The sequence below is a fragment of the Doryrhamphus excisus genome, linkage group LG3, assembly GCF_037039965.1.
Source record: "Doryrhamphus excisus strain RoL-2023G ecotype Guam linkage group LG3, RoL_Dexc_Guam_v1.1, whole genome shotgun sequence".
Classification (NCBI taxonomy): Eukaryota; Metazoa; Chordata; class Actinopteri; order Syngnathiformes; family Syngnathidae; genus Doryrhamphus; species Doryrhamphus excisus.
The window spans coordinates 2,991,744-3,014,245 of record NC_136359.1 but is presented as its reverse complement, the minus strand read 5'-3'; the positions used below and the strand labels follow the sequence as shown (position 1 = coordinate 3,014,245).

Here is a 22,502-nt window from a genome sequence, read left to right as displayed (position 1 = left end):
AGAACTTGTTAATCGGGATTCAGACACCAGATTATCCACTCATGTCCACATCCAATCATGATTGTGCTTTTTTTTCAGCAAAATACAGCGGAGACAAAGCGGTGTCAAACCCCTGCTAAGGAAGTCTTGTATTGTAGCGAGCGTGTCCCCAGGCAGGAGGCTTTACATCTTCTAAAGAGTAGGTGTTAAACTATTTTGACCTCGTACATCCTGTGGTTTCCACAATGACAAGCCACCCATCCCTTCGGAGTCACCAGGAAGAGGATCGTTTATCCGCGCTCTTTCCCCCCGTCTGTGGGCGAAGCAGAGTCAAGCCCAGGTCTTTGTTGCGGCTGCCGCTTTAGCTCTTTGTGCGCGCCACCTTCAAAGGAACCGTACATGGACTCTAACATGAGACTTCTTGGGTAACCGGCCCATTCAGGGGCAGCACAATGGCTCCAGCAATTATCCACAAAACTAGGTGCTCCTCTGGAATAAGTTACATGGCTTTGTGCTGGCGGTGTGTGTCGGGGATGTGTGTGGCGCGTGTTCAGGAATCATTGTAGGCGTAATGTCACCGGGATTTGGTTTTTGGAGATACATGCTTTTCATCGCACGGCGACAATATGAGTATTATGCACTCAATGTGTATACTTAAATAAAACTAAAATCATGCAGTTTGGTAACAGCAGAAATGACACGCACCAGCAAATACAAATAGACGGTGTAGACCAGGGGTCTCAAAGTCAATTTACTTGGGGGCCACTGGAGCTCAGGTCTGGGTGAAACTGGGCCGCATCAGGTTGTCCAAAAAAAAATAAAAAATGCATTTATTAAAAAAAAAAAAAAAATTAAAACTTTGCTTTGGTTCCAATTGTCGAGCATGTTACTAGCATGTTGGAAAGTGGCCCGAAGCAGCACATTTTAGTTGAAAAAATTTTTGCAAAGCACCTTTAAACTTTAATAGCCAAAAACTTACCACTTCCACACGGATAGGGAGGATAACTATTAACAGTTATTTAACCTTTAACATGAACATTAATCAAACGTAATAATTTTTTCTGGGTACATGATACCATACAGCATCCATATCAAACTTGCGCGGGACGCACTAACATTAAACTTTCATATCAAGGCGGGGGGCGTCAAACTAGTGTCCTGCGGGCCCTGCTTTACAGTCATGTTAGAGGCAGCATGTTACTAGCATGTTGGAAAGTGGCCCGAAGCAGCACATTTTAGTTGAAAAAATTTTTGCAAAGCACCTTTAAACTTTAATAGCCAAAAACTTACCACTTCCACACGGATAGGGAGGATAACTATTAACAGTTATTTAACCTTTAACATGAACATTAATCAAACGTAATAATTTTTTCTGGGTACATGATACCATACAGCATCCATATCAAACTTGCGCGGGACGCGCTAACATTAAACTTTCATATCAAGGCGGGGGGCGTCAAACTAGTGTCCTGCGGGCCCTGCTTTACAGTCATGTTAGAGGCAGCATGTTACTAGCATGTTGGAAAGTGGCCCGAAGCAGCACATTTTAGTTGAAAAAATTTTTGCAAAGCACCTTTAAACTTTAATAGCCAAAAACTTACCACTTCCACACGGATAGGGAGGATAACTATTAACAGTTATTTAACCTTTAACATGAACATTAATCAAACGTAATAATTTTTTCTGGGTACATGATACCATACAGCATCCATATCAAACTTGCGCGGGCCGCACTAATATTAAACTTTCATATCAAGGCAGGGGCCTCAAACTAGTGTCCTGCGGGCCACATTTGGTTGTGTGCCGTGTGTTTGAGACCCCTGGTGTAGACATTGAAAGGGTGATTCCGGTGATCACAATAGATGAAAATATGACCTCTGAAATCCGGAATGATGGATACCCAATGTCCTCATATCATGCCTAATTAATTAATAAATCATAATTTTATTATATTGTATGAGGAAGGATGGTATTGAATGATATTTTCTATGTCGGAAAACCAACAAAAAAACCAGGATATGTTTGTGTGTGTTGTAACTTCCAATGGGAAACACTTAAACTGTAAGGCTATTGACTTCCTTTGACACACTGTCTTCCAGCCGGGTCAGATTTCCAGGGCGTGCAGCCGCCCCCCCCCCCTCCTTCTCCTCCTCCTCAGCTGAAGAAGAAGAAGAAGAAGAAGAGAGCAAGTGATTCTGCCCACTTGAAGTTCGGAAGTGATTTTGCTGCAGGTGCTTTTCCATCTTTTTCACACCTTGGAATATGAGAGCTATGTTAGAGGGTGCAGGAAAAATCAGCGCTTGTTTCTGACCATTTTTCTTCCAATATATATTATTCACAATATCTTTTATTGGCAAATTGAAAATAATTCATTAACAATGAAGAACCACAATATTTATTGGCTATTTGTATTCAGTATTTTTATTATGTCACTTTTATTAGAGATGTTGTTTTTGAATCATAACTGAACCGTATTGAATCGTTTACCACAAAGAGATTTATATCCCTAATTATTAACATTAATTAACATTAAAAAACATCTTTGTTTCAGTGATTAATTGTGATTAATTATGTTTTAACTAGTGGGATTAATTGTGATTTTACTTTTTTTTATTTTAAATGATTTTTTTTGACATCCCTATTATATTTTGGCTTTATTAGATGACATGTGGTAGTTCATGTATTGACATTGTGTCATTGGCAATTTTTATATTCAACATAATCTGTCATAATTCTGTCATAATCATATTGAAGCATACACTATAATATATATGTATATTGCACTATAACATTTATTTTATTTACAATTGCATTACTTATGGGCTGCATGGTGGATGAGTGGTTAGCATGTAGGCCTCGCAGCTAGGAGACCCGAGTTCAATTCCCCCCTCGGCGATCTCTATTTGGAGTTTGCATGCGTGGGTTTTCCCCGGGTTTTCCGTTTTCCCCCCACATTCCAAAAACATGCTAGGTTAATTGGCGACTCCAAATTGTCCATAGGTATGAATGTGAGTGTGAATGGTTGTTTGTCTATATGTGCCCTGTGATTGGCTGGCCACCAGTTTAGGGTGTACCCCGCCTCTCGCCCGAAGACAGCTGGGATAGGCTCCAGCACCCCGTGACCCTCGTGAGGTGGTAGAAAATGAATGAATGAATGTATTACTTATGGGCTGCACAGTGTCCGAGTGGTTAGCATGTAGGCCTCGCAGCTAGGAGACCCGAGTTCAATTCCACTTTCGGCCATCTCTATTTGGAGTTTGCATGTTCTCCCCGTGTATGCGTGGGTTTTCTCCGGGTACTCCGGTTTCCTCCCACATTCCAAAAACATGCTAGGTTAATTAGCGACTCCAAATTGTCCATAGGTATGAATGTGAGTGTGAATGGTTGTTTGTCTATATGTGCCCTGTGATTGGCTGGCCACCAGTCCAGGGTGTACCCCGCCTCTCACATGAAGACAGCTGGGATAGGCTCCAGCACCCATTTCTGTTGTTGTTTTTTTAACCAGGTGGTCACTCTTGTACCTTGAGGATGATATTTAGCATCAATGCATGAGCATCCTCCTGTCAACAGGAGAACAACATTGAGGGAATGACTATGAGGAACAAGTGTTGCTTCTGAGGATCATGTCAGCCTCCTCTCCCCGCTGCTATTGTACAGTCCACCACCGCCCTCCTCTCCCTCCATGGATCTGCTTTCAGGTGAGGGATACAGTACATTGAGGCTTTTTGCTTGTCTTTGGTTCCCTTTCAGAGGGGGCTCAATGGCTGCACGGCCGCCACTCTGTCCGCATCCCAGGGGACCCCCGGTCTCTCTCAGGTTTGGCCTGGGTGGAGCGCCTCAGAGTGGGGCAAGGAAGGAACAGACAAGGGTATCATTTTCACACACCTGACCCCCCCCCCCACCTTCAACCGACATTGACAGTATGAGCTTGACCATGTCCTTTTTGTATGCTCGTAACGTAACATTACAATATTATTTACTACATTTCCCATCACCCACGTTTAGGCTCTGACCCGGGTTGGAGGTGGACCACAATGAGATCGCCAACAGACAAATGGGAGCAATTTTCGACTTACGGATGACACAGTTACAATGTTGGGGGACAAAATGCTTGGAGGACACAGGTAGACCCACCACACACACACACACACACACACGTGTTAACACAAGTGTTCATACAGTTAACGGACCTTAAAGCCAATATAAAAAATGTCCAAACATTTTTTCCACCAAAGGCCACATCCTGAAAAATTGGCATAGAGTTTAAATATTTTTTTGACACTGTTATTCATTATTATATCATAAGACACAAACAACGAGAATAATTTAATAATATATTTGGGGGGGGAAATGAGGGTGTGGGTCAAAATATTCTGGAAATAAAGCCATGATATTATGAGAAGAATATTGAAATATGTGGAAAATATAAAAAAAACAAATAAATCCAATATTGACGTGGGATATTATGACCACGATCTAATTTCTTGACCTCATAACGACTTCTTTTTTTTTTTTCGAGCCCCTCATAATAATATTATAAAAGTAAGAATTAAAACAATAAGAAATATTAAGAATATTAAATGTTAGTAATATAATTATATTCTAATTATTATTTATATTTTAAATATTTTAAATATTTTAAATATTTAAAAAAATTAAGTAAATTAAATTTAAAAATAATTATAATTACTAATTAAATATTAATAATATATTACTCATTCATTCATTCATTTTCTACCGCTTTTTCCTCACGAGGGTCGCGGGGGTGCTGGAGCCTATCCCAGATAATTATTAATTATAATAATAAATAAAATAACATAGTAAATAAATATTAATATTTAAAAAATAAAAATAAAGAAATATTTATTTATCCAACATATTTATTCAGTTTTGGGACTGGTATTGGATATCTCCAGTGGCTGGCTGTTCTGGTTCTGTTCTGGTCGGGAATCTGCAAAGAAGGCATAAAATAATTAAGTATGAATTAAAAAAAAAATAAAAAAACTAAATTAAATAATTGAAATTATAAAAAAATATATATAATAAATTATAAAAAAAAATCCCGAATCTGACATTTCAGTTGTACACCTAATTCTAACTAAAAAAAATCCGCTTCCACCTTCCAATCCTCTTGGAGGGATCATCAGGGTTGTCCTCCCGTGGAGATCAGTGACGCCTCACTGACCACATCAATCAATCATTCCTCCCGCTGACTACCTCTGTCCCGCTGTCTTTTGTCCTCTCTCTGTATGTTTCTGTCTCCAAATGTCCGTCTCGCCTGCCCAACTTTTCATTTCTGTGACCCTTTTTTTCCCACACATGACATGGGAATGACTCTGGAAAAAAACACACTGGAAAAGTTACGTTAACTTCCTATAACGGAGGTCAGATGGAGCAAAATGCTTGGACAGTAGACCCCAGTTGTTGCGTCCACTCCCTGGATGCTAGTAAAACACTTTTGTTCCAGCATTGCCCTCATGGGACCGCGATGCACAGAAGAGACACAGAATTGAACCCACGCTCTGTACGAAGCGTCACAATACGTGCAATCCTAGACGTCTTTTAAATAGAGCTGACGCTCGTCTATTGGATGCTTATCAGGTCACGCTTAATGAATAGCGACGGTAGCGTCACTTCAGGCCGAACCGATGTTTTTTTTTACTTTGCTAAAAAAGAATCAGATGGGAACAGTAAGGAAATTACAGCACAAAAAAAACAAAACATGAGCAGATAAGTATAATAAATGTAAAAAAAAAATATAATTCTGAATAAAAATGTTAAAATATGTAATAACATAAAGAAAAAATAAAGAGGATTTGAATAAAAAAAATAAACGGGATAACCAAGTCAGAAACCGGAACAGGAAGTTAGGATTTTTTTTGGTCTTTTTCACAACATAGCACCCTTCCTTCGCCCCCCGCACCTCCTGCGACTCGCCCCATCGGGAGGAACCTAATAGGAAATCAAAGTTTTTGCAGGAAGAATGGAGGTGGGCTTAGCGTTACCGTCCCCCGGGAGCTCTCTGCTGAAAGAGGAGTGTAGAAAAGACGGGACTATGCTAGCTGGCCGGCACTGTGGAGGCCGAGAGCTTTTAATGCAGCAGATAGTCTTTCCTCTTTCTGTTGATTCATTCTATTCTTTTCTCTCTGAATCACACATGAAACTGCCCCCCCTCCATCTTTTTTTGGCCTCTTTTTGCCTGCACATTCGCTATGCATGTCTATGCTGTGTTTTAACGTGTAAACCGGGGGTCTCAAACTTGCGGCCCGCGGGCCAAATGCGGTACGCGAGACGCTAGCTTGAGGCCCCCAACCTTGATACCAAAGTTTAATGTTGAAATGACAGCTTAAAGCTAATTAACATGATTTTACTGTTACCCTAGCCTGTTAACCCCGCCCTGTTTTGCTTTGGATTAGCAATGAAGCTAAAGGCTTATGATGCTGGGTACAAATAAATGCAGGAAATGATTTGGAATAAAACGGAAAATACACGTCAAGATGAAGCATGTTGTTCAAGATGGAACTGAGTACGATGCTAACTTGCGATGCTAACTTGCTAATTGGGTCAAATTATGAAGTTTCATTAATGTTCATGTTAAAGGTTAAATAACTGTTAATACTGTACATTTGAATCTGAAAAAAATAATTTCTCTACCAACTGTATGTGGTTTCTTACGTTTTTCTTATTTGCTGTTTTATTATTATTTTACTTATTTATTACCGATTGACTGATTTATTGTCTTTATTCTTAATTTGTTTATTTTTTTTATCTTATTTTGTGTATAGAAAAATAAAAATTAAGATATTTGAGAACAATGGAAAGTGTAGGGCAGGGGTCTCAAACTCGCGGCTCGCGGGCCAAATGCGGTCCGCGAGATGCTAGTTTGAGGCCCCCAACCTTGATACCAAAGTTTAATGTTGAAATGACAGCGTAAAGCTGTGTGCACACTGGACACAATTAACATGATTTTGCCCCCGTCCATACTGTTACCCTAGCCTGTTACCCCGCCCTGTTTTGCTTTGGATTAGCAATGAAGCTAAAGGTTTATGACGCTGGGTACAAATAAATGCAGGAAATTATTTGGAATAAAACGGTAAATACACGTCCACACAAGGGTCATAGGGGGTGCTGGAGCCTATCCCAGCTGTCTTCGGGCGAGAGGCGGGGTACACCCTGGACTGGTGGCCAGCCAATCACAGGGCACATATAGACAAACAACCATTCACACTCACATTCATACCTATGGACAATTTGGAGTCGCTAATTAACCTAGCATGTTTTTGGAATGTGAGAGGAAACCGGAGTACCCGGAGAAAGCATGCAAACCCCACATAGAGATGCCCAGACGGAGATTCCAACCCAAGTCTTCCCGATCTCCTGATTTTGTGACCAACACGCTAACCACTCAACCACCGTGCATCAGCCTCTAATTTTCATTAATTCATTTTCTACTGCTTTTCTATGCGGGTGCTGGAGCCTATCCCAGCTGTCTTCAAGTGAGAGGCGGGGTACACCCTGGACTGGTGGCCAGCCAATCACAGGGCACATATAGACAAACAACCATTCACACTCACATTCATACCTATGGACAATTTGGACTAAACCAATTAACCTAGCATGTTTTTGGAATGTGGGAGGAAACCGGAAAACCCACACATGCACGGGGAGAACATGCAAACTCCAAATAGAGATGGCCGAAGTTGGAATTGAACTCGGGTCTCCTAGCTGTGAGGTCTGTGTGCTAACCACTCGACCGCCGTGCAGCCCTATTATTATTATTGTTATTATTATTGTTATTTGGGCGGCATGGTGGTCGAGTGGTTAGCGCGCAGACCTCACATACCAGGGTTCAATTCCACCCTCGGCCATCTCTGTGTGGAGTTTGCATGCGTGGGTTTTCTCCGGGTACTCCGGTTTCCTGAGTGCACTAGCTACGTTATTCGGAGTCCAGAAGGATGAGGAGCAGAGGTTGGATGATGCTTTGCTCCTGCTCCTCACAGCAGCAGCAGCAGCCACCCTCCCTCTGGACTCCCCCCACAAACGATTCCTGGAAGGTGTTGGGTGTCCGCAGTGTCACAACTAAACAAAACCATTTGAAAACAAAGTGGGTGGGTGAATATGCCGCCGCAACCCGAGCCATGTCTCTTTGTGACCACAGCCTCTCAGAATCAAGGGGATGGAGTGGCAGGCACGGGGTGGGGAGACACGGTGATGCCGGGTGGGAGGGGCACACCATTTCAATCTACAGGTCCCCCCCCCCCCCGTGCACCCACCCTCCACCCACACCCTTAAGTGCACCCTTCAAAGGTGGGCAGGGAACTTGAAACAGTAGCATCTTTCTCAAAATGGGTGCATCAGGCGAGCCGACACTGAAAGGCCCACATTTTATTATTGTTTCATATAAGGCTGCACGGTGGATGAGTGGTTAGCATGTCAGGGGATCGGAAAGACCTGGGTTTGAATCTCTGTTTGGGTATCTCTGTTCTTCCCGTGTGTGCGTGGGTTTTCTCCGGTTTCTTTGGTCTCCTCCTACAAAATTGGCGACTCCAAATTATCCATAGGTATGAATGTGAGTGTGAATGGTTGTTTGTCTATATGTGTCCTGTGATTGGCTGGCCACCAGTCCAGGGTGTACCCCGCCTCTCGACCAAAGTCTTCTGGGATAGGCTCCAACAAAGTATTATTAGAGCCCTGTAGATATGACAAAACACGACTATAGTCACATTTATACTGTTTTTATTTACAACATATTGCGCAACTGCAGGGTCTTGAGACACATGCTAACTCGCAAACTAGAGAGCTAGCGACCTAAACAGGTAGCCTTCAAGTTATTTCCTTTAAACTTAAATAGCCAAAAACTTACCACTTCCACACGGATAGGGAGGATAATTATTAACAGTCAGTCATTCCATATTTTCCCATACATTCCGTGTGTAACAGGAGATGAACGGAAACACAAATTGTTCCTGGTCACGTGGGTGAAAAAGCAGATGACACTTTTTCTGATTGATTAATGAGGATGACCTAATTAATGTTCGACTCCTCTGTCAGCGCGCCTGTCTTGTCAGTGTTTACTGATTATGGGAAAGTAATGCCCTCTGTCTGTGTGTGTCTACAACTGTCTGTCAATCATGGCCAGACTTAATTATTTAGTCGCCCCGCTGGGTGTGAGTGTGTGTCAGGAACTCTGACCCAGAGACCTGGGGTTGGATGTATCACACACACACACACACACACACACACACACACACACACAATTGTCCATTGGCCACCTGACGAATCACTTAGCTGGCTAGCATGTTTCTGATGTCATCAGTTCTCCAAGCAGAAATAATGCGATTATTAATGATGATTAATTATGGATTACTTTTCCGGGATGGATTGACCAACAGTAATGTCAATAATGGCAAACATCAGAGGTGGCACTCTCAAGTCTCTAATCCCAAGTCTCAAGGCAAGTCTTAAATCAAAACATACAAGTCCATATCAAGTTTTGGCTCAAGGCATACAAGTCCAAGTCAGGTCTTAAGTCATGACATACATGTGCGAGTCAAGACATACAAGTCCAAGTCAGGTCTTAAGTCATGACATACATGTGCGAGTCAAGACATACAAGTCCAAGTCAGTTCTTAAGTCATGACATACAACTCAAAGTCGAGACATACAAGTCCAAGTCAAGACATATAAGTCCAAGTCAGGTCTTAAGTCATGACATACATGTGCGAGTCAAGACGTACAAGTCCAAGTCAGGTCTTAAGTCATGACATACATGTGCGAGTCAAGACATACAAGTCCAAGTCAGTTCTTAAGTCATGACATACAACTCAAAGTCGAGACGTACAAGTCCAAGTCAAGACATATAAGTCCAAGTCAAGTCTTGAGTCAAGACACACAAGTCCAAGTCAAGTCGTTGTTCAAGACATACAAGCCAAGTCTTAAGTCAAGACATACAAGTCCAAGTCGAGAGACATACAAGTCCAAGTCAAGTCTTGAGTCAAGACATACGAGTCCAAGTCAAGTCTTGAGTCTAGATGTACAAATCCAATTCAAGTCTTGTGTCAAGACATACAAGTCCAAGTCAAGTCTTGAGTCAAGACATATGAGTCCAAGTCAAGTCTTGAGTCAAGACATATGAGTCCAAGTCAAGTCTTGAGTCAAGAAGTACAAGTCCAACTCAAGTCTTAAGTCAAGAAGTACAAGTCCAAGTCAAGTCTTGAGTCAAGACATATAAGTCCAAGTCAAGTCTTGAGTCAAGACATGAGTCCAAGTCAAGTCTTGAGTCAAGAAGTACAAGTCCAAATCAAGTCTTAAGTCAAGAAGTACAAGTCCAAGTCAAGTCTTGAGTCAAGACATATGAGGTCAAGTCTTGAGTCAAGACATGAGTCCAAGTCAAGTCTTGAGTCAAGACATGAGTCCAAGTCAAGTCTTGAGTCAAGACATGAGTCCAAGTCAAGTCTTGAGTCAAGAAGTACAAGTCCAAGTCAAGTCTTGAGTCAAGAAGTACAAGTCCAAGTCAAGTCTTAAGTCAAGACACACAAGTCCAAGTCAAGTCTTGTGTCAAGACATACAAGTCCAAGTCAAGTCTTTGTTCAAGACATACAAGGCAAGTCTTAGGTCAAGACATACAAGTCCAAGTCGAGAGACATACAAGTCCAAGTTGAGAGACATACAAGTCCAAGTCAAGTCTTAAGTCAAGACATACAAGTCCAAGTCAAGTCTTGAGTCAAGAAGTACAAATCCAAGTAAAGTCTTGAGTCAAGACGTACAAGTCCAAGTCAAGTCTTGAGTTAAGACATACATGTCCAAGTCAAGTCTTGAGTCAAGAAGTACAAGTCCAAGTCAATTCTTGAGTCAAGAAGTACAAGTCCAAGTCAAGTCTTGAGTCAAGATGTACAAGTCCAAGTCAAGTCTTGAGTCAAGATGTACAAGTCCAAGTTAAGTCTTGTGTCAAGACATACAAGTCCAAGCCAAGTCTTGAGTCAAGACATATGAGTCCAAGTCAAGTCTTGAGTCAAGACATATGAGTCCAAGTCAAGTCTTGTGTCAAGACATACGAGTCCAAGTCAAGTCTTGAGTCAAGACATACGAGTCCAAGTCAAGTCTTGAGTCAAGACATACGAGTCCAAGTCAAGTCTTGAATCAAGATGTACAAGTCCAAGTCAAGTCTTGAGTCAAGACATACGAGTCCAAGTCAAGTCTTGAGTCAAGACGTACGAGTCCAAGTCAAGTCTTGAGTCAAGATGTACAAGTCTAAGTCAATTCTTAAGTCAAAAAGTACAAGTCCAAGTCAAGTCTTGAGTCAAGATGTACAAGTCCAAGTCAAGTCTTGAGTCAAGATGTACAAGTCCAAGTCAAGTCTTGAGTCAAGATGTACAAGTCCAAGTCAAGTCTTGAGTCAAGATGTACAAGTCCAAGTCAATTCTTGAGTCAAGAAGTACAAGTCCAAGTCAATTCTTGAGTCAAGAAGTACAAGTCCAAGTCAAGTCTTGAGTCAAGATGTACAAGTCCAAGTCAAGTCTTGAGTCAAGATGTACAAGTCCAAGTTAAGTCTTGTGTCAAGACATACAAGTCCAAGCCAAGTCTTGAGTCAAGACATACGAGTCCAAGCCAAGTCTTGTGTCAAGACATACAAGTCCAAGTCAAGTCTTGAGTCAAGACATACGAGTCCAAGTCAAGTCTTGAGTCAAGACATACGAGTCCAAGTCAAGTCTTGAGTCAAGACATACGAGTCCAAGTCAAGTCTTGAGTCAAGACATACGAGTCCAAGTCAAGTCTTGAGTCAAGACATACGAGTCCAAGTCAAGTCTTGAATCAAGATGTACAAGTCCAAGTCAAGTCTTGAGTCAAGATGTACAAGTCTAAGTCAAGTCTTGAGTCAAAAAGTACAAGTCCAAGTCAAGTCTTGAGTCAAAAAGTACAAGTCCAAGTCAAGTCTTGAGTCAAGATGTACAAGTCCAAGTCAAGTCTTGAGTCAAGATGTACAAGTCCAAGTCAAGTCTTGAGTCAAGACACACTAGTCCAAGTCATAAGCACTATTAAGTCCCAGGTAATAGTGCTTGTGATAAATAAAATCCCAGGTGGGAAAATTTGGTGCTTTATGACTTAACGGTCACGTTACTCAATAATTTTACTCAAAATACTTACTGAAAATCTCAAGTATTTTCAAGTCATCAGACTAAAGAGTATTGTTAATGTTTACAAATACTAATTTGTCGTGAAATGACTCAAGGAATTGCTTACATCACCAACGCTTACGTCGCCCATGCAGAGGATGAACAAGGAGTACACGTTTAAAAAGTCTACTTCATTTTCATTTTGAATAGAATTTATATCAATTTTGTTCCTTTTGGTTGACGGGTCTGATAATATAGAGCTCTATCTTACACAATTTTAGTCTTTGTTCTGATCCAAAGCGTAATATCGTGTTTATCCAACACACACACATACAAAGCGTCAATAGCCGCTGCTCATATGAATAAATAATACAGAGCACATCTAAAATAAAATCTTTATTTCCCCACTGGAATCCAAATATAAAGGGTTGTACAATAAAGTGTCTGCCTCCATCCACTCCTTCAGCCACTTGTGAGCTAAATCAACAACGAGTGGACCAGCGCTGAAAATGAAAAAAGCTGTCACCTTGTTTTTGAAGATGAAAAAGAAAAATGCCAAGCGAGGTCTTATTAGGTTTGCCGTTCGAACAATCGCATCTGCGTGCCATAAATGCAATCGGGGAGCAATAACGTGTCAATTAAAGGAGGGCGCTGCCGTGGGAGTTGATGGGATTAGTCGGGTCTGGAGTGGCGAGGGAATGGAATGCATGATGAAAAGGTAAGCACTGCAAAACCACATTTTGCCACATGTAATATCAGGTGTTGTTTCATTGTTGACATCAGTGGATACAATTTGTAGCTCCGTGGTAAATATTAAAGGGTAACAATGTTCTCGGGTGGAGGATGGAGATATCTGGGAAAATCAAGCATCAGGGGTGTCAAACATGCGGCCCGCGGGCCAAATGTGGCGCGCAGGACACTAGTTTGAGGCCCCCGCCTTGATATGAAATTTTAATGTTAGTGCGGCCCGCGCAAGTTTGATATGGATGCTGTATGGTATCATGTACCCAGAAAAAATTATTACGTTTTTTATTAATGTTCATGTTAAAGGTTAAATAACTCCCTATCCGTGTGGAAGTGGTAAGTTTTTGACTATTTAAGTTTAAAGGAAATAACTTGAAGGCTACCTGTTTAGGTCGCTAGCTCTCTAGTTTGCGAGTTAGCATGTGTCTCAAGACCCCGCAGTTGCGCAATATGTTGTAAATAAAAAGAGTATAAATGTGACTATAGTCGTGTTTTGTCATGTCTACAGGGCTCTAATAATGCTTTGTTCATTTTAATATGAAAAAAAATAATTTGTCTACCCACCAACTATATGTGGTTTCTTAATTTTTTATTATTATTATTATATTTATTTATTACTAATTGATTGATTGTCTTTATTCTTGATTTGTTTATTTATTTTTCATCTTATTTTGTGCAGAAAAATAAAAAATAAGATATTTGAGAACAGTGGAATGTTTTATCAGAGCTTTTATTGTAGAAAATTGGAACCAAAGCAAAGTTTTTTAATTTTTTTTGTTTTTAATAAATGCATTTTTTTGTTTTTTTTTAGAAAACCTGATGCGGCCCAGCCTTGCCCAGACCCTAGCTCCAGTGGCCCCCAGGTAAATTGAGTTTGAGACCCCTGCTCTAGATGAGACCCATGAAGAAACAATGGAGGAGAACGTGGGTCTCCTGTATTTAGGCAAAGTCGTAATTTTTGATGATTTTGGACTCTGTTTGGACTTTGACATAAGGGACTTGGGACTCGGACTTTTGTCTTGTGACTTGAAAATACTTAACAAAATGTGTCCCCATTCAAATACTCAACAGTTGAATTTGAACAGTTTTGGTATGGAAGAGCACCCTACATCAGTGACCTCTGACCTCACCAGTCTATATTTTCTTGCATTTTAATCCGAAACTTTTTGTCCATGTTGTCTTTCGTCCCCCTCCTAAACTAAGAAGGTCCTCTCTGATTTCCACCTGACAAATTGTCTTATCGTTCAGGCCAGCCGATTGGGGCGAATGAAAACATGACCTCCTCAGACGAGGTGCACTGATGAGGAGGACTGATTTAAAAAAAAAAAAAAAAAAAAGAAGGAAGATGATAGTGGGCGCTTTCTCCCACACACAACCACACACACACACACTTGTGTGCAGATACCTACACTGATCAGTGGTGATAACACAGGAGGAGAATAAGGGAAAGCAGTGGAGTGGCAAACAAGCGCCATTAAGGCTTATTCTATTCATGCAGACAGACAGACAGAGCAATGGCGGCACTTAAGTGGCCAACAAGACCCATTAGGATTCATTCATGTTTGCACATTGAATGCTTTGGGGATTGACGGCACTGAGCATTGGATGTTATGTTCAAAATGGCCACAGAGGCTCCATGCATAATGAAGTTACTGGTTCCTATTATGAAAAATTAACTATTTAATGATGTTACAACAGTTCTATGTGTCCCGAGAGGAGACGGGTCCAAACTATTTCCAGCAAGGACCACAGGGTGAAGAATGAAAGGAAACTCAATTTACTTGGGGGCCACTGGAGCTAGGGTCTGGGTGAGACTGGGACGCATCAGGTTTTACAAAAAAAAACAAAAAAAATGCATTTATTAAAAACAAAAAAATAAAAAAAAACTTCGCATTGGTTCCAATTTTCTACAATAAAAGTTCTGATAAAACATTCCACTGTTTTCAAATATCTTAATTTTTATTTTTCTGCACAAAATAAGATGAAAAATAAATAAACAAATCAAGAATAAAGAAAATCAATCAATCAGTAATAAATAAATATAATAATAATAATAAAAACTTAAGAAACCACATATAGTTGGTGGGTAGACAAATTATTATTTTCAGATTAAAATGAACAAAGCATTATTAGAGCCCTGTAGACATGACAAAACACGACTATAGTCACATTTATACTCTTTTTATTTACAACATATTGCGCAACTGCAGGGTCTCGAGACACATGCTAACTCGCAAACTAGAGAGCTAGCGACCTAAACGGTAGCCTTCAAGTTATTTCCTTTAAATTTAAATAGCCAAAAACTTACCACTTCCACACGGATAGGGAGGATAACTATTAACAGTTATTTAACCTTTAACATGAACATTAATCAAACGTAATAATTTTTTCTGGGTACATGATACCATACAGCCGCACTAACATTAAACTTTCATATCAAGGCGGCGGGCCTCAAACTAGTGTCCTGCGGGCCGCATTTGGCCCGCGGGCCCCTGGTGTAAAGCAACACATGTACTGTAGATATGCTCAGAAGGTAGGTATATTAAAAAAAACTGCATCTCAGCTTTGTGATATGCTTTTATTTGTTTTGTTTGGTTTTCATGAAATTACAATTTTTAAAAAATAACTTTTGATACTAAAATTACTATTACAATATTCTTCCTATCAGGTATTTATTCTTGCAGAATTACAGCAGTTTTTTTCTAACTGATTTTTTATTAGCATTTTCCACCTATTTCAACTTTCTTCTTCTCGTAATTCAGACTTTTTTCCCATAATATTTTGACTTTATTCTCCTAACATTTTTCCATCTAATTTTCCAAAAATGACAACTTTATTCTCTTTTCACCCCAACTACCCTCATGTCCTCCTACACTACATCCATAAACCTCCTCTTTGGTCTTCCTCTACATTTTCTACCTGGTAGCTCTAAATGAAGCATCCTTCTACCAATATATATATATATGTCCCTCTGATGTACTCGTTCCTGATCCTATCCATCCCGGTCACTCCCAATACTTTTCATTTTATTTCATGAAGGTAGACCAACCTTCCTTAAGGACTTGATACCACTTCTGACCCAATCCCCGTCTATAAGCCTACCACTTTATATAAAAAAATAGGCTTCGCTACACATCTTTAAATTTAGCCTGCATCTCTGTAATGTGTCTTGTTTTTTTTTTTTTTTGGGCTTACAAAAAACTGCTTTAAATTGTTTAAATTCCAGCATAAATGCTTATTAGAGACTTAGTACAATAGTATAACATGGTCATAATAATAATCATAATAATAATGGAATAGCATCACAACAATAGCAATTAATAATAGTGCATTTTCCCACAACAACAAGTAGAAGTGGAGTCAGAGAGCAACTGGGAATTTAACAAAATCCCAGTATGAGTCAGGAGGGTAAAGTGAGTAAAAGGGAGGTAAAGGTAAAAAAAAAAAAAAAAGAAGGAGGGGTTAGGGGGTTTTGGGGGTGTGTTCTCAAGATAAACGGTCTCCCCCTTCTTTAGCCTACGCTTGGCTGCTTCAGGACAGGCCATGGAGGAGGGCGGCGGGTGGATGGAATGGAGGGTCACGGTAGACAGTGGGGGTCTTTGTGGGCGTTTATCGGTGACTGGTGGCAAAAGAGGAGAGAACGGACAAGGGTGGAGGTGAAGAAATGGGAAAAATGGTCGGATCATACAAGAGCGGGGGACTGAAGATGGTGGAAACGGGCCAAATAGAGGATAGTAGTCCCCGGGTATGGAGGTGGGGGGGGGGGGTTGCCCACGCTGGCCCTCGTAGATCACTTTACCAAGTTGAATGCACCTTGAGGAGGGAGCGCAGAGCGAGAAAGGGTGAGGGAGACGACAAAGAGCGAGAAGGTCAAGGAGAGCCATTCGATACGGATGGGGGGGGGGGCGGCAGGGGGGACACGGGAGCAAGAGGACTTGAGAGCGATGGGTTACGCAGCGGGAGAAGTCCAGTGTCACGTCCATCAAAGTGCTTTTTTTTCTCTCTCACACACACACACTAATGTTTTTATGAGAATAACTCCGCCCCTTGGTCATGTGACCTCTACCTGGCCACTTGGAGCACCATTGCCAGATACCCCGTAAACCAGTTCAAAACATGGTATAATATTGCAGTCATGCATGCCCACTAGGTTTGTCCAATAGCAAACTCGAGATGACCGCAGTTTGACTCTGTAACAGATCATTTCTCATTCCATTGTTTCTTAAGGGGGAAAATTGCTTCCATGTACTTTGCAACAACGCTGTTATTTTGCAACACACACACACACACACTAACGCTAACAAGTTAACAGCAGCGCCCCAAGACGCTCCCCACCGAGCGGGGTCATGTCAGACATCAGCTCCCGTCGAGTCAGCTCTTTTTTTTTTTTCTCCCACAATTCAACGCAGTCCGTCAGGCTGTCAACAGCATACCATTCACACTCACTTCACACACACACTTTTACATGCACTGTGTGACTACACACACCTCCCGGCTGGCGTCCACTGGCGGGGGGTGGGGGCTGCTCCGCTGCTGATAATAATGTTAAAGCTCGTCTTGTTCTCGTGGACCCAACCGTCGATATAATACTGCACATATGTATATATTCTTATATTAGCAATAAATGACTAATTAATTCAGTGAAATACCAACAAACCAAGTGTAATAATCAACTTCTTTGGTTTTTAATGATCTTACAGCTTTTCTCGAAAGAAATACATACACATTGCAATGCATTGTGTGTTTTTTAATGATGTCAGTCTCCTTTTAAACTGTATTATACTCCAAATGTGGTTCATGTAGAAAGAAATACATACACATTGCAATGCATTGTGTTTTTAATGATGTCAAGTCTCCATTTAAACTGTATTATACTCCAAATGTGGTTCATGTAGAAAGAAATACATACACATTGCAATGCATTGTGTTTTTAATGATGTCAAGTCTCCATTTAAACTGTATTATACTCCAAATGTGGTTCATATAGAAAGAAATACATACACATTGCAATGCATTGTGTTTTTAATGATGTCAAGACTCCTTTTAAACTGTATTATACTCCAAATGTGGTTCATATAGAAAGAAATACATACACATTGCAATGCATTGTGTGTTTTTAATGATGTCAGTCTCCTTTTAAACTGTATTATACTCCAAATGTGGTTCATATAGAAAGAAATACATACACATTGCAATGCATTGTGTTTTTTTAATGGCGTCAAGTCTCCTTTTAAACTGTATTATACTCCAAATGTGGTTCATATAGAAAGAAATACATACACATTGCAATGCATTGTGTGTTTTTAATGACGTCAGTCTCCTTTTAAACTGTATTATACTCCAAATGTGGTTCATATAGAAAGAAATACATACACATTGCAATGCACTGTGTGTTTTTAATGACGTCAGTCGCCTTTTAAACTGTATTATACTCCAAATGTGGTTCATATAGAAAGAAATACATACACATTGCAATGCATTGCGTGTTTTTAATTATGTCAAGACTCCTTTTAAACTGTATTGTACTCCAAATGTGGTTCATATAGAAAGAAATACATACACATTGCAATGCATTGTGTGTTTTTAATGATGTCAAGACTCCTTTTAAACTGTATTATACTCCAAATGTGGTTCATATAGAAAGAAATACATACACATTGCAATGCATTGTGTGTTTTTAATGATGTCAAGACTCCTTTTAAACTGTATTATACTCCAAATGTGGTTCATATAGAAAGAAATACATACACATTGCAATGCATTGTGTTTTTAATGATGTCAGTCTCCAATTAAACTGTATTATACTCCAAATGTGGTTCATATAGAAAGAAATACATACACATTGCAATGCATTGCGTGTTTTTAATGTCAGTCTCCTTTTAAACTGTATTACACTCCAAATGTGGTTCATATAGAAAAAAATACATACACATTGCAATGCATTGTGTGTTTTTAATGACGTCAGTCTCCTTTTAAACTGTATTATACTCCAAATGTGGTTCATATAGAAAGAAATACATACACATTGCAATGCATTGCGTGTTTTTAATGATGTCAAGACTCCTTTTAAACTGTATTATACTCCAAATGTGGTTCATATAGAAAGAAATACATACACATTGCAATGCATTGTGTTTTTTTAATGGCGTCAAGTCTCTTTTTAAACTGTATTATACTCCAAATGTGGTTCATATAGAAAGAAATACATACACATTGCAATGCATTGCGTGTTTTTAATTATGTCAAGACTCCTTTTAAACTGTATTGTACTCCAAATGTGGTTCATATAGAAAGAAATACATACACATTGCAATGCATTGTGTGTTTTTAATGATGTCAAGACTCCTTTTAAACTGTATTATACTCCAAATGTGGTTCATATAGAAAGAAATACATACACATTGCAATGCATTGTGTGTTTTTAATGATGTCAGTCTCCTTTTAAACTGTATTATACTCCAAATGTGGTTCATATAGAAAGAAATACATACACATTGCAATGCATTGCGTGTTTTTAATTATGTCAAGACTCCTTTTAAACTGTATTGTACTCCAAATGTGGTTCATATAGAAAGAAATACATACACATTGCTTGGTTATATGTTGTGGTCATTGGGTCTCAGGCATCACAAATGGTGTGTAAACAATCGAGAAAAACTGTAATATGCACCAATATCTTGTTTTCTTTGTATATGTCCTTATTGGACAACAATGTGCATCATTTTAGTGCTATCTAGTAAAAAAAAGTTGTTTTTATACGAAATGATTACTGACCCAAAAGACTGGATTCCTACAAGTGCAGACAGGAGGACAAAGTAAAGACGCGTTTCTAAGGCCGCTCCATGTTAAGAACATTCTATTCGGCCGCCTGGGGTTCTGTCTTTGTCTTCGCTGTCCGTCTTCATGTCAACTTAATTAAAACACCGATGTTGTGACAGACTTATGCTAAGCTAACAAAGGCGTAAAACTGGCTTTTGGAATTCCCCAATGCTGCAGTTTTGTTTTCAGAAGTGAAAGTTTAAGGATGAAAAAATAACTAGTATGATTTGATTTGAAGGGGCGGCCGACACAGGGAGGGGGACAAAAGCGAGGAGGAATGCACGGCTAACAAAGCGATGTTTGACGGATGTTCTGTAAGTCAGCCAGGAGGATCCGTCATTGTGTCTCGGTGATTGGTGGCTTGTCTCGGCTGCTCGGCGGCATCACCTCTTGCAAACATGGGAATTCTCCCCCTGCTGCTGCTACTCTTGGCCTACATGAAGGATGACCAAACAGAGGTGGCACAAAAGAAGTGCGATTAATGTTTGATAAGTTATCGAACGATGACTTGAACTCAAAAGTCTTCATGTTCATAGATTGTGGACCAGAAATTACATTTGGAACAACCATGTATTTCACATAAATAATACTTCTATCGAACCCAGGAGACCCTAAAAGGAGACTGACATCCTTAAAAACACAATGCATTGCAATGTGTATGTATTTCTTTCTATATGAACCACATTTTGGGTATAATACAGTTTAAAAGGAGACTGACATCATTAAAAACACACAATGCATTGCAATGTGTATGTATTTCTTTCCATATGAACCACATTTGGAGTATAATACAGTTTAAAAGGAGACTGACGTCATTAAAAACACACAATGCATTGCAATGTGTATGTATTTCTTTCTATATGAACCACATTTGGAGTATAATACAGTTTAAAAGGAGACTGACGTCATTAAAAACACACAATGCATTGCAATGTGTATGTATTTTTTTTCGATATGAACCACATTTGGAGTATAATACAGTTTAAAAGGAGACTGACATCATTAAAAACACACAATGCATTGCAATGTGTATGTATTTCTTTCTATATGAACCACATTTTGGGTATAATACAGTTTAAAAGGAGACTGACATCATTAAAAAAACACACAATGCATTGCAATGTGTATGTATTTCTTTCTATATGAACCACATTTTGGGTATAATACAGTTTAAAAGGAGACTGACATCATTAAAAAAACACACAATGCATTGCAATGTGTATGTATTTCTTTCTATATGAACCACATTTGGAGTATAATACAGTTTAAAAGGAGACTGACATCATTAAAAAAACACACAATGCATTGCAATGTGTATGTATTTCTTTCTATATGAACCACATTTTGGGTATAATACAGTTTAAAAGGAGACTGACATCATTAAAAAAACACACAATGCATTGCAATGTGTATGTATTTCTTTCTATATGAACCACATTTGGAGTATAATACAGTTTAAAAGGGTGACTGACATCATTAAAAACACACAATGCATTGCAATGTGTATGTATTTCTTTCTATATGAACCACATTTTGGGTATAATACAGTTTAAAAGGAGACTGACATCATTAAAAACACGCAATGCATTGCAATGTGTATGTATTTCTTTCTATATGAACCACATTTTGAGTACAATACAGTTTAAAAGGAGACTGACATCATTAAAAAACACACAATGCATTGCAATGTGTATGTATTTCTTTCTATATGAACCACATTTGGAGTATAATACAGTTTAAAAGGAGACTTACATCATTAAAAACACAATGCATTGCAATGTGTATGTATTTCTTTCTATATGAACCACATTTTGGGTATAATACAGTTTAAAAGGAGACTGACATCATTAAAAAACACACAATGCATTGCAATGTGTATGTATTTCTTTCTATATGAACCACATTTGGAGTATAATACAGTTTAAAAGGAGACTGACATCATTAAAAAACACACAATGCATTGCAATGTGTATGTATTTCTTTCTATATGAACCACATTTGGAGTATAATACAGTTTAAAAGGAGACTTACATCATTAAAAACACAATGCATTGCAATGTGTATGTATTTCTTTCTATATGAACCACATTTTGGGTATAATACAGTTTAAATGGAGACTTGACATCATTAAAAACACAATGCATTGCAATGTGTATGTATTTCTTTCAATATGAACCACATTTTGAGTATAATACAGTTTAAAAGGAGACTGACATCATTAAAAAAACACACAATGCATTGCAATGTGTATGTATTTCTTTCTATATGAACCACATTTGGAGACAAAATGCATGAACACATGACGGAACTTTGTCCGATTTGCTCAACTTTCCCGTGCATTTTGGCCATCAATCATCATTTTCGACGGTTGACTCAATTACGTCATGCTGTCTTACACGATGTGATGTTCCGTTATACGTTACAGAAGAGTCCCTGCAAGCCGCAACGCCGTCTGACCTTCGTCGGTCGTTTTCTTACAATAACTGTCATGTGCTCATTTAGGTATGTGTGCATGTGTATATATTTCTCAGTGCGGGTGCAGGGTGTTACATCCCAGACAGGTTGCCATGGGGACAAGGTGGTCCCTGCCGCCGTCGGGTCTCGGCCAAGTTGGGCGCCATGGTGACTGGACTGGATGGTGACAGACTTTGTGACGAGTTTGCAAGGAGGGGGACCGCGGTGGTCGGGTCAACAGACATGCACGTGCGTCATACATGTGCACACACACATCAAATACATTATACGGTGTCATTATTCTGTACTTGAACGTACTAATGTACTCACATTTCCAATCGTCTATGTATAGTAAGAAGAAAATCTTGACCAAGAGCTAAGGAGCCACAGTTT

The 22,502-nt window shown here is 39.5% G+C and overlaps 1 long non-coding RNA gene across 1 annotated transcript; it reads left to right on the top strand.

Moving 5' to 3' along the window:
• Window positions 1-3,495: 3,495 nt before the first annotated feature.
• Window positions 3,496-6,066, top strand: LOC131128556 (uncharacterized). The gene is made up of 3 exons (XR_013627119.1): window positions 3,496-3,677; window positions 3,985-4,103; window positions 5,880-6,066. It is a non-coding gene; the product is annotated as an uncharacterized LOC131128556 (long non-coding RNA).
• The last annotated feature ends 16,436 nt before the right edge of the window (window positions 6,067-22,502 follow it).